Genomic DNA, 14,049 nt, shown 5'->3' on the forward strand with positions numbered 1-14,049 from the left:
AAGTTCTTAATGTAAAAGAATAGTCTCAAGTCTCTTTAAAAATTATTACTAGTCTCTAGAACAAGCTGGTAGACTGTAATTGTTGTCAATTTGACTCTAGAGCCGATTTAGCGCTAATGCCCTTCACCGCTCCTCTCAGCTGCCTTACCCGCTCAGATCGGCGAGTTTCCACAATATGCCGTATTCCCTGGTTTCCCCCGCGCTCTCAGCGCTTCTGCCGCCTTTACCGTGCTCTCCACGATGCCCCCACAACAGTCGGGGCTCCCCGGTGAAGGACTCACCACTCGCAGGGATGGCAGCAGACACGCGAGGTCCCGGGGCTGGCAGGGAGACTTCCTCAGCAGCGGCGTCTCTTCACGAGGAACACGGGCTCCTTCGTTGCAGGCGGGCGTAGCTCCGGCACCTTCCCTCGCAGATTCCTCCACGAACCAATGGATGCGCAGCTCCGCAGACGAGCCCCCAGTGACACCGGAACTGCAGCCACTCCCAGCGCGGCTTTCCCGATGACGCGGCGGCCCGTGAACCAATCCCAGCGCGGCGTTGCTGAGGGGGCTCGTCGCTCTCAGCCAATGAGGTTACAGCTGCTTCAATCTTGGTCTCCGCGGCCCCAGCAAGGGACAGCGTGATCGTCAGGTGTTTCCAGGCTCCGGGCAAGATCGATACTTGGTGGCACAGGGTTTCTGGGGGCGTAGGTCGCAAATAGACCGCCCTCACGACTGCAGATCTTCTTTGGGGCAAAACTCACGAGGGGAGACACCACGATCCCCCGGACCTCGTGGAATGCGTGCCGATGAGCCCACCGATCTCGGTCCCAGGCCCGCAGTTAAAACTCACGCACCAAACAAACTGCAGCACGATCTTCACAGCGTTTCAGTTACAGTGGAACCTTTTGACCCTGGGTTACAGGACAGGAAGCCAGCTCTTCTCAGGCCCTTGGAGATTCAGTTAGAAGACACAGCACACAGCAAAGTCTCTGTAGGTCAAGCAGGCAGGGTCACAGCACACAGCAAAGTCCCTCTTCTCCTCAGCTTCAGTTGGTCAGCAGAACAGGTCAGCCCTTAGAGCACACAGCAAGGCAATCTTCCTTTAGTTCTTCAGCGGTCCTTCTTCCAGCAGAGGTTCCTCTTGATTATAGAATCTGATTTTCTGTTGTCTGGGGTCCTTTTCTTATACCCCTAAAAGTCTTTGAAGTTCTTTGAAGTCTTTGTGCAAGTGGGCCCTGAGCCCGGTCTAAACCAGTTCTGGGTGTTGCTGGAGCACTGGGGCTTTCCTGGCTTCCTTCTTCCTTTCAGTGTGAGGGGCAGAGGTGACAGTCGCCCAGCGGGAGGTGGAGCCAGCATTGTGGCAGGCAGGCACAGCCCTATTCACTCCCAGGTGCTATCTCCGCCCACCACTCTAGTTGCAGATGCAGTCATTCAAGCATGGGCTGACTCAGACAACCTCCCGGGGGCTCCCAGGCCCCTGTCACCCTCAAACCAGACAGTCAATCCACAAGCAGGCCCAGGCACACAGAAGGGTTAGACAAGAGAACAGCCACTTTCTAGAAGTACTGTTCTCAAACACAGATTTAAAAAACATCCTTTCCTAAAAGATGTGTTATTAAATTCTGAGTTCAGGGATATCAATCACTTATGTCCCATATTGTTCCTATGAGAAGATAGGCTGGTATCCATTGGGACCAGCCTCCCCCATGTTACTCTATGGAGCAAGATAACCTTGCAGCAGTGAGCTCACAAAATGGCTGCTGCTCACTACCAGAGCATGTTACCTGCACTAGTACATGCTCTACCTTTCCTATACACTGCACTCTGCCCAGGGGGGTACCTTGAGCCTTCCATAGGGGTGACCAATGTGTACATAAAGGGAAGGGTTAGGCCCAGCCAGTGGGGACACTGGCCAGGAGGAGATGGCAGTTCACTGACTGCACACAGGCACTGCGGTGGCAGGCCTGAGGCCAAAACTCATGAGGGGAGACACCACGATCCCCCGGACCTCGTGGAATGCGTGCCGATGAGCCCACCGATCTCGGTCTCAGGCCCGCAGTTAAAACTCACGCACCAAACAAACTGCAGCACGATCTTCACAGCGTTTCAGTTACAGTGGAACCTTTTGACCCTGGGTTACAGGACAGGAAGCCAGCTCTTCTCAGGCCCTTGGAGATTCAGTTAGAAGACACAGCACACAGCAAAGTCTCTGTAGGTCAAGCAGGCAGGGTCACAGCACACAGCAAAGTCCCTCTTCTCCTCAGCTTCAGTTGGTCAGCAGAACAGGTCAGCCCTTAGAGCACACAGCAAGGCAATCTTCCTTTAGTTCTTCAGCGGTCCTTCTTCCAGCAGAGGTTCCTCTTGATTATAGAATCTGATTTTCTGTTGTCAGGGGTCCTTCTCTTATACCCCTAAAAGTCTTTGAAGTTCTTTGAAGTCTTTGTGCAAGTGGGCCCTGAGCCCGGTCTAAACCAGTTCTGGGTGTTGCTGGAGCACTGGGGCTTTCCTGGCTTCCTTCTTCCTTTCAGTGTGAGGGGCAGAGGTGACAGTCGCCCAGCGGGAGGTGGAGCCAGCATTGTGGCAGGCAGGCACAGCCCTATTCACCCCCAGGTGCTATCTCCGCCCACCACTCTAGTTGCAGATGCAGTCATTCAAGCATGGGCTGACTCAGACAACCTCCCGGGGGCTCCCAGGCCCCTGTCACCCTCAAACCAGACAGTCAATCCACAAGCAGGCCCAGGCACACAGAAGGGTTAGACAAGAGAACAGACACTTTCTAAAAGTACTGTTCTCAAACACAGAATTAAAAAACATCCTTTCCTAAAAGATGTGTTATTAAATTCTGAGTTCAGGGATATCAATCACTTATGTCCCATCTTGTTCCTATGAGAAGATAGGCTGGTATCCATTGGGACCAGCCTCCCCCATGTTACTCTATGGAGCAAGATAACCTTGCAGCAGTGAGCTCACAAAATGGCTGCTGCTCACTACCAGAGCATGTTACCTGCACTAGTACATGCTCTACCTTTCCTATACACTGCACCCTGCCCAGGGGTGTACCTTGAGCCTTCCATAGGGGTGACCAATGTGTACATAAAGGGAAGGGTTAGGCCCAGCCAGTGGGGACACTGGCCAGGAGGAGATGGCAGTTCACTGACTGCACACAGGCACTGCAGTGGCAGGCCTGAGACACCATTTTAGGGCTACTTATGTGGGTGGCGCAATCAGTGCTGCAGGACCACTAGTAGCATCTGTCATCACCAGCCCTGGCACACACAGTGCACCTTACTAGGGACTTAATGGTGACCCAAATATGCCAATCAGGTATACCCAATCAATATGATAATTTACATAGGGAGCACTTACACTCTGGCACTGATCAGCAGTGGCAGAGTGTCCAAAGCATCTAAACCAGCAAAAACGAAATCCAGCACAGCATCAAAAATACAGGAGGGAGAGGCAAAAAGATAGGGGAAAAACCACACCAAGGGTGTCAGGTCTAACACGTGTCCCCTCCAGCTGAAAGTGGGGAGAACTACCCAACCTCTTGGGAGTCCTCTTCACTAAGGCGAAAGAATCTGGACGGACCATCAGCGTTGGCGTGTTCTGTGCCAGGGCGGTGTTCCACCGTAAAGTCCATTCCCTGTAGGGAGATGGACCACCTCAACAGTTTTGGGTTCTCACCCCTCATCTGCATTAACCATCTGAGGGGTCTGTGGTCGGTCTGAACACGGAAGTGAGTTCCAAACAGGTAGGGCCTCAGCTTCTTCAGAGCCCAGACCACAGCAAAAGCTTCCCTTTCAATTGCACTCCATCTCTGTTCCCTGGGGAGTAGCCTCCTACTAATGAAAGCTACAGGTTGGTCTCCGCCCTCGTCATTGATTTGTGAGAGTACTGCTCCCACGCCTTGCTCTGAAGCGTCTGTCTGCACAATGAACTCACTGGAAAAGTCAGGTGCCTTAAGCACAGGTGCTGTGCACATGGCAGTATTTAGGGCATCAAAAGCAGTTTGACAGGCCTCGGTCCAATTCACTTTCCTGGGCTGATTTCTAGAGGTTAGCTCTGTCAAAGGGGCAACAATGGTGCCATATCCTTTGACGAACCGTCTGTAATACCCGGTGAGGCCCAGGAAGGCTCTCACCTCTGTCTGGGTCTTGGGGGGTTCCCAAGCCAAAATGGTATCAATCTTTGCCTGTAGGGGCGCCACCTGGCCGCTCCCCACCTGGTGTCCCAAGTACACTACTGATCCCTGCCCTATCTGGCACTTACTGGCCTTGATAGTGAGGCCTGCCTTCTGCAGGGCCTTCAACACTTCACAGAGGTGTTGCAGGTGTTCCTCCCAAGTGAAGCTGAACACAGCAATGTCATCCAGGTATGCAGCGCTGAATTGCTCCAGTCCTGCTAGTACCTGGTTGACCAGTCTCTGGAATGTGGCAGGGGCATTTTTCAACCCAAAGGGCATGACGCGGAACTGGAAGTGCCCCTCTGGCGTTGAAAATGCTGACCTCTCCTTGGCCCCCTCAGTTAAGGCAATCTGCCAGTACCCTGAAGTCAAATCAAATGTGCTGAGGTACCGGGCAGCTCCCAACCGATCCACAAGCTCATCAGCTCTGGGGATGGGGTGTGCGTCAGTTTTGGTGACCGCATTGAGCCCACGGTAATCCATGCAGAAGCGGAGTTCTGGAGGGCCACCGGGTGTAGCAGCTTTCTTAGGTACTAAGACCACTGGGCTAGCCCAGGGGCTGCTGGAGGGCTCAATTACCCCTTGTGCCAACATCTTGGAAACTTCTTCCTTGATGCTGGCTCTGACCTTGTCAGCCACCCTGTAAAACTTTTGCTTCACAGGCAGACTATCTCCAGTGTCCACATCGTAGACGCACCAGTTGGTGACACCTGGGGTCAGGGAGAACAGGGGGGCGAACTGGCCCAAGACCTGGCGACAGTCCCTCTGCTGTTTTGGGGTCAGGGTGGGCGAAAGGACCACACCATCCACTGACCCATCTTGCTCCTTGGCTGCCAGGAGGTCAGGGAGAGGATCACTATCCTCTTCCCCTCCAGCATCTGTAGCCAAGAGCATAGTCACTTCAGACCTCTCAAAGTGGGGTTTGAGGCGGTTCACGTGCAACACTCTCAGGGGCTGCCTGGGAGTCTTCATGTTAACCAAGTAGGTAACCTCGCTCTTGCGTTCTACCACCTCATATGGCCCGGTCCACTTGTCACGGAGCGCACAAGGCTCCAGTGGCGCCATCACCCACACTTTCTGACCATGGTGGAACTCAACCAGAGTGGTGTTCTGGTCGTACCATCTTTTCATTTCCTCCTGGCTAGCCTCCAGATTCTCTTGAGCGAGCTTCCTGAAGCGCTTTGTCTGGTTGCGGATGGCCAGCACATAGCTGAACACATCCTGGGGGTTTTCCCACGGGATTTCTCCCACCCCTCCTTCACCAGAGTGAGAGGTCCTCTGACAGGGTGGCCATACAGCAATTCAAAGGGACTGAACCCTAAGGATTTCTGAGGCACCTCCCTGTAGGCAAACAACAGGCATGGTAACAAGACGTCTCACATCCGCCTCATGAGTTCTTCTAGGCCCATAATCATGCCCTTTAGGGTGCGGTTGAATCTTTCAACCAACCCATTTCCTTGAGGGTGGTAAGGAGTGGTGAACTTGTATGTCACCCCACACTCCTCCCACAGAGACTTCATGTACCTAGAGATGAAGTTTGTACCCCGGTCGGAGACCACCTCTCTGGGGAACCCCACTCGGGAAAAGATCCCCATTAAGGCACGGCCCACCACAGGGGCACTGTCTGTCCTGAGAGGGACTGCTTCCGGGTACCGGGTGGCATGGTCCACCAAGACCAGGATAAACCTGTTGCCTAAGGCGGTCTTGGGGTCCAGGGGCCCCATGATGTCGATGCCCACCCGCTCAAAAGGGGTGCTCACCACAGGAAAGGGTTGGAGTGGTGCCACGCACTTCCCTCCGCTCTTGCCACTGGCCTGTCAAGTTTGGCAAGACTTACAAAAGGCACCAACGTGCTTCTTCATCTGGGGCCAGTAAAAGTGGGTGACAAGCCTGTGATAGGTCTTGTCTTGCCCCAGATGTCCTGCGAGAGGCACGTCATGAGCCAGACCCAGTAGCAAGTTCCTGAAGCGCTCGGGTACCACCAGCACACGGGCTGCACCGGGCTCAGCGAACTTAGGCTCACTATAAAGTAAGTCATCTTCCCAGTAAATCAAATGTTCCTTGGACCCTAGGCCTGCTGCCTGGTCTGCAGCCTGTTGCCGCACACCAATGAGAGAAGGGCACTCCTTCTGAGCCTGGCAGAACTCCTCCCTGGAGGGACCACCCTCTTGCTGCCAATGGGTCAGCTCAGGCAATTCCCCCAGTTCGGCCACCTGCTCCCCTGTAGGTTCCAGGGCATCCCCCTCAGGTTCTGCTTCCTCCTGGACCGTGGGAATGGCGGGGGCTGGTTTCCCGCGCCCTCTGCCCCTTCCTGTCTTGGCAGGTCCCTGGGCCATTGTTCCAGGCTCCAGTTCTGCTCATGCACCCCTACTAGCTCACATTGCACGTGTGGTCACACAGATCCACGCAGGCAAGCCCAACATCTCCAAATGAGTTCTGTGCTCCACATCCTTCCATGGAGAGCTCTCCAGGTCGTTACCTAATAGACAGTCTACAGGCAAGGCATCACTGGCAACCACCTCCAAAAGACCGGAGACTCCCTCCCACTCAAAGGGAACACGTGCCAACTTGCAGAGGCGCACTGAACTGTCAGCTGCCACCACAGGACGGAGTACATTGGGAATGATCTGCTCTTCAGACACCCACTGACACCTGACAAATGTCACGCTGGCCCCTGTGTCTCTCAGAGCCTCTATCTATCTTCCATTGATGGTCACCTTCTGCCTGTATTTTTTAGTGTTAGCGGGCAGCAAGGTTTCCTGGACCATCTCTTGGTCTCCTAAAGAGACAAGGGTCATCACTGCTAACCCCTCCTCCCCACTGGAAACCAAATCACCTCCCAAAACTACACTGGCTAACCCTGGGGTTGGAGCACCAGTGGGCGCTGAGGTTTTGTTGGGACATTTGGGGGCAATGTGCCCCACCTCTCTATATGCATAGCAAGTAGGCTGAGCTCTGTTGTCCTGCCTGCCCTTATGGGGCCAAGGCTTCTTAGGCTTGGGGTGTTGGGACTCCTTCTACTTGGAACTAGTTTGGGGCCCTTTAGAAGACTCCTTACTGTTACCCTTGTCCTCCCCACCCTTCTGCTGGGGATCCTGTCCACCCTTGGCTGGGGTACTTACCACCCCCTTGTGGACCCTGGTGCTAGTCCAGCGGTCCGGCTCCTTAGCAAGCTCACTGGGATCAGTTAACTTGCTGTCTAAAAGATGCTGGCGCAGCTCTGGAACACATAAACTACTCAAGTGCTCCCAACTAATCAAGTGACACAACCCCACATAATCAGTTACTTTGCTGCCCTTTATCCAACCTTCCAGTGCACACGTGTACATACTCACACACTCCACCCAAGTTCTAGAATCAAGTTTCTTCAAGTTCCTAAACTTCTGGCAGTACTGTTCTGGAGTAAGCCCATACCTGAGGCATAAAGCCTCCTTCATAGTGGGGTAGGTTAAGGTACCTGCTGCTTCTAAGGGTGTCAAGACATCCCTCCCAGAGGCCTCAAAATGCTTCCACAAACCTGCCCCCCAACTCTTCTCAGGCACTTCATTCATCTTTAAGGCAAGCTCATAGGATCTAAACCATGCATAGATATCCTCACCCCTCTGATAATTCTGCACCAAATCTTTGGGTATGTATACCATACCCACCTGCACTGGCTGTACGCTGCCACCATTAGAACTGGACTCCCCTTGTTTAGCTTTAAGGTCCAGCTCCCTCAGACTCAACTCATGAGCCAACTGGAGTTTCTTCTCTTCCGAAGCGAGAGCATTTCTTCTCTCCTCCGCCTTCTCCTCACTGTCAAGGCGAAATTTTCTCTCTTCTGCTTGGGTCTTGAGTTTAAAAAGCTCAATCTCATGGGCCCTAGCCCTCTGATTTTCCTCCAGCTCCTCTGGAGAAAGACCCCTACTGGAATGGTTGCTGCCAGCCCTAGAAGTTGGCCTATTCACTGGTAAATCCTGGGATTCAAAACCCATCACCTGTGCATCCCTCTCTCCAGTAACTTCTTCAGAATCAACATGTTTTGCCTCCCACCAGGCCCTTAGAGCTTTCTGTAGCTCTTCCTTGTTTGCGCTTCCCTTCACTGGGCATCCAAGCTGTTTGCAGAATTGCTTCAATTGCTCCTTTTTATATATGAGCAACTCCTGAATTTCAAATTCCAATTCTACTCCTTCGCTTGCTCCTTTCTGAGACATGATGCTTCATAGACTTTCAAAAATAGGTTTCACCAAAAAGAAAAAATCTTGTGCAATCTGTTGCTGCTAAACTAGGCTAGTGATGTACAAGAAATCACTGCAGGTCAAGTGCAAATATTAGTTCAAAAAATCCACACCGCTGTCCAACAATGTTAGAACTGGGGGTTTCTAATTGGCAGAGGTAAGTACCATTGACCAAGTAGGGACCCTTAATTCTAGTCAGGGTGAAGGAATATACACAGTAGATAACCCCTGCTCACCACCTAGGAAGCTTGGCACGAGCAGAGAGGCTTATCCCCAAGGCAATGTGTACTATATTTGCACCTAACACAAACAATGACCCCAAATCCACCACAAACTGAGACCACACAGGTAAGTATATATAAAAATATAGTTTTATCTAGTTGCAGCAGTAAAAAAATAAACAGTTACACGATGGTTGCTTCTTTAACAAAAGGTTGCACTTAATCTTGATGGTTGCACTTGTGTTTAGGAAGTTCTTAATGTAAAAGAATAGTCTCAAGTCTCTTTAAAAATTATTACTAGTCTCTAGAACAAGCTGGTAGACTGTAATTGTTGTCAATTTGACTCTAGAGCCGATTTAGCGCTAATGCCCTTCACCGCTCCTCTCAGCTGCCTGATCGGCGAGTTTCCACAATATGCCGTATTCCCTGGTTTCCCCCGCGCTCTCAGCGCTTCTGCCGCCTTTACCGTGCTCTCCACGATGCCCCCACAACAGTCGGGGCTCCCCGGTGAAGGACTCACCACTCGCAGGGCAGGCAGCAGACACGCGAGGTCCCGGGGCTGGCAGGGAGACTTCCTCAGCAGCGGCGTCTCTTCACGAGGAACACGGGCTCCTTCGTTGCAGGCGGGCGTAGCTCCGGCACCTTCCCTCGCAGATTCCTCCACGAACCAATGGATGCGCAGCTCCGCAGACGAGCCCCCAGTGACACCGGAACTGCAGCCACTCACAGCGCGGCTTTCCCGATGACGCGGCGGCCCGTGAACCAATCCCAGCGCGGCGTTGCTGAGGGGGCTCGTCGCTCTCAGCCAATGAGGTTACAGCTGCTTCGATCTTGGTCTCCGCGGCCCCAGCAAGGGACAGTGAGATCGTCGGGTGTTTCCAGGCTCCGGGCAAGATCGATACTTGGCGGCACAGGGTTTCTGGGGGCGTAGGTCGCAAATAGACCGCCCTCACGACTGCAGATCTTCTTTGGGGCAAAACTCACGAGGGGAGACACCACGATCCCCCGGACCTCGTGGAATGCGTGCCGATGAGCACACCGATCTCGGTCCCAGGCCCGCAGTTAAAACTCACGCACCAAACAAACTGCAGCACGATCTTCACAGCGTTTCAGTTACAGTGGAACCTTTTGACCCTGGGTTCCAGGACAGGAGGCCAGCTCTTCTCAGGCGCTTGGAGATTCAGTTAGAAGACACAGCACACAGCAAAGTCTCTGTAGGTCAAGCAGGCAGGGTCACAGCACACAGCAAAGTCCCTCTTCTCCTCAGCTTCAGTTGGTCAGCAGAACAGGTCAGCCCTTAGAGCACACAGCAAGGCAATCTTCCTCTAGTTCTTCAGCGGTCCTTCTTCCAGCAGAGGTTCCTCTTGATTGTAGAATCTGATTTTCAGTTGTCAGGGGTCCTTCTCTTATACCCCTAAAAGTCTTTGAAGTTCTTTGAAGTCTTTGTGCAAGTGGGCCCTGAGCCCGGTCTAAACCAGTTCTGGGTGTTGCTGGAGCACTGGGGCTTTCCTGGCTTCCTTCTTCCTTTCAGTGTGAGGGGCAGAGGTGACAGTCACCCAGCGGGAGGTAGAGCCAGCATTGTGGCAGGCAGGCACAGCCCTATTCACTCCCAGGTGCTATCTCCGCCCACCACTCTAGTTGCAGATGCAGTCATTCAAGCATGGGCTGACTCAGACAACCTCCCGGGGGCTCCCCAGCCCCTGTCACCCTCAAACCAGACAGTCAATCCACAAGCAGGCCCAGGCACACAGAAGGGTTAGACACTTTCTAAAAGTACTGTTCTCAAACACAGAATTTAAAAACAACCTTTCCTAAAAGATGTGTTATTAAATTCTGAGTTCAGGGATATCAATCACTTATGTCCCATCTTGTTCCTATGAGAAGATAGGCTGGTATCCATTGGGACCAGCCTCCCCCATGTTAATCTATGGAGCAAGATAACCTTGCAGCAGTGAGCTCACAAAATGGCTGCTGCTCACTACCAGAGCATGTTACCTGCACTAGTACATGCTCTAACTTTCCTATACACTGCACCCTGCCCAGGGGGTACCTTGAGCCTTCCATAGGGGTGACCAATGTGTACATAAAGGGAAGGGTTAGGCCCAGCCAGTGGGGACACTGGCCAGGAGGACATGGCAGTTCACTGACTGCACACAGGCACTGCGGTGGCAGGCCTGAGACACCATTTTAGGGCTACTTATGTGGGTGGCGCAATCAGTGCTGCAGGACCACTAGTAGCATCTGTCATCACCAGCCCTGGCACACACAGTGCACTTTACTAGGGACTTCATGGTGACCCAAATATGCCAATCAGGTATACCCAATCAATATAATAATTTACATAGGGAGCACTTACACTCTGGCACTGATCAGCAGTGGCAGAGTGTCCATAGCATCCAAACCAGCAAAAACGAAATCCAGCACAGCATCAAAAATACAGGAGGCAGAGGCAAAAAGATAGGGGGGAAACCACGCCAAGGGTGTCAGGTCTAACACTCGGGAACTGGTTTGGACTAGGCAGAGGCCTCTCTGCCTCCAGAGAACAAAGGACTTTGGGGTATAAATATTGGGACCCTGATCCCAAGAACTTAGATCACTTCTGGAACAAGAAACCTTTCTGCCAAGGAGAAGAACCAAGGAAGCTGCAGGAGTTTGGACTGCCCCTCTGCCAGTGTGCTGTTTGCTGGGTTGGCCTGCAGTGGTTGCTTTATTGCCAAGGGAAAGAACTTTGTAAGGACTTTCATCTACAGAATATTCTCCAAAGGCTTGAACTGTGCTAGCCCCCTGCTGAAGTTTCAGGGACAAAAGACTTCACCTCCAGCTCCCTCCTGAATTTCCTTGCTGGGAATTCTGACTCCAGTCACTTGCGTGCCGCTGGGAGCTGGAAGCGCGACGCATCGAGAAGAAGCGTGTCGTCGCCGCAGCTGAAATCATTGCATCACCGGAGAAGCGAGCCTTTGTCGCATCTCCCTGGAAGCGTGTGTTCATCAAAGCTGCCTGCACTGTGTGGCAGGCACCATGCGGTGCCTACCACACAGTGCAGGGATGTTTAGCCCCATGCCCAATAGCGGAGGGCCAGGGGAAGTGGGGCCTGCTAGGGGCCCCCAAAGTCACTTTCCGTCTGCCGTTTCATGGCAGGAGGACCGCCATGAAAGGGCAGGAGGAAAGTGACATCGTAATCCTGATGGCAAAGCTGAGGCTAGCTCCGCTGTCATTTTGGGACTACAATTCTGCCCACCGTCGGAAGTGGAGCGGAATTCCACTGCAGGTTTCCCTCTGACCGCCAGTATCATAATACTGCGGTCGGACAGAAACCTATGATGTCGGGTCGAAAGCCTCCAACAAGCTGTTGGATGGCTTTCCCCCTGACATCACAATAAGGGCCATGGTATTCTTATCTATCTTCTTCACATGTAGATTTGTCACAACATTTTCATTCTGCATTTTTGCTGATACACCAAGAAAGTTCACGTTTGGATTTGCATTTCTAGTGTTAATCACAGGTTACCAGTTGGTAATGGAGCGATCGGCAAGTAACCGTATAAAATAAATTATATTTTTTAACGTAATTTAACATAACAAATTGGAACGTAGCAGAACGCAGGGTAGTGTAAGATAACATACTGTTAAATTAACAGATTTGTATAGTGTTGCAATGATATTGGTATGGTCTTGCAGGGATTTCAAATTCAGGTACTTTCACGGCCAGGTCTTGGGTATTCCATAACAGATTAGAGTCTGTTTTCTGTGTTTTGTCTGCTGTTGGATGTTGTGATTGTTCACTAGTGTGGTTGTTACTGCTGTGAGCTCAAAAATAACGGCTTGCTGTATCTTAGCTGTGTTCTATGTGTGCACAGTGAAGTGATCTGTTTAATGTGTGGTTTTCGGTGTTGTTTATTATTTAGTGAAATTGTTCTTCTCACCCAAGTGCAGGTCCAGCAAGTATGCACTCTTGTTTGGTCCTGTTTATTACTGTGTGTGCTGATCTTGTTGATACTCAACTTTATGAATTTCTGGGCGGTGTTGGATGGGTGATTGATGTTCTGTCTAATCTTTCTTGTTGGATGTATGGTGTTACGATCAGTTGTTCTGCCCACATATAACATTACAGAGGTGATCTTTTTTTCAGAAAATCATTGCCAAAATCTGGGCAACATGCCAGGGCGGTCCCAATATGCCGCAAAGCTCCAAGGTTTGACCCTCCATCCAAAATGACAGATGCTGACCGTGTTTTTGCAACCTTGAAAGGGATTAAATTGAACCAATGCCTAAGAAGTTCTTCATTCAATTACCCAGTCACAAATAGAGCAGTCATTTGCACCAGAAAAATGCAGAAGGCCGGGGCAAGATTGCCTTTTTATGCAGCAGATTTTTTAGCAAGGTGGACAATTTAGCGTGTCCACCGAACCCCCTGGAAGAAGCGCTTGCGGGCAGGTTCAGAAGGCATATTAAAAGTGTGCGCTCCTCTAAGACACGTCGCCCAGCCATTACTGTAAAAAATTATATTCGAAAATCTGGGGAGACAGTAAAATCGAAACAGGAAATGAGTCTGGCGCTGGAGATGCAGTAATGTCTGCAAAGCTATGAAAGGCTACGCCTCTCTAATGATTGATCTGCTTAGCAAAAAAGACAAAAAACACATAACTGGATCTGCAGTGATGGCTCTCATTATATTTACGTCAAACAAAATGGCTGACCAAACGCTTTAGGCGCGTGCCGTCAAGGAGAGGGATTTTCAGGCAGGCCGATTGGACGGTCTGTCACAGGAAACCTTTCTCGCTCCTTTTGTCAAACTATTTCATTTTCAAAATGTCGTCTTCACATAAGATCTAAGCCGCTGTGGCTATGTTGCGCGGGCTTTTAAGTTCTCGTTGCTGTAATTACCAAGCTGTGTGTTATTACAGCTGTCTTTCCTGTTTGTAATACTAAGCCGGACATCTGCTCCGTATTCCTGAAATAGTTCTGCAATTGCTTGCTGTCATGTTAATAAGATCTGGACGAGAATCATTTTAATCCAGTGTAGATTGGTCGTATCATCCAGGAAATGAATTATTCTTTCGCAGCATTTGTGTCTCAGACAATTGAGTCTGAGGGACATTTTGTCCTCTCCTTTTGTCAGCTAGGGGCCATTTTTTAAATCAGAAGTCTGCGGGGGAGAGGTTTGGGTACATCACGTGCTTCTGTAAATTCAAGAAGTAGCCTTATTTTCTTTCATGAATATGGTGGAAATATAATATTCAGTGCTTTAAATAGAAATACAAATGTGAAGGTACTCACTATCCGAGAGTACCTGTTTACTACAGACAAGTGCTGATCCCCTCCCTTTAAAAGTATTGCATCTCTGATGGCACTTCCCCTTCAAAATTAGACAAAGTGCAGGCACATGGGGCCAGATGTACATAAAAGTCAGTTTGCGATTTCCTATTTGCGAATTTTTGCAATTA

This window comes from Lissotriton helveticus, chromosome 4_1, assembly GCF_964261635.1.
Source record: "Lissotriton helveticus chromosome 4_1, aLisHel1.1, whole genome shotgun sequence".
In the NCBI taxonomy this organism is placed as follows: Eukaryota; Metazoa; Chordata; class Amphibia; order Caudata; family Salamandridae; genus Lissotriton; species Lissotriton helveticus.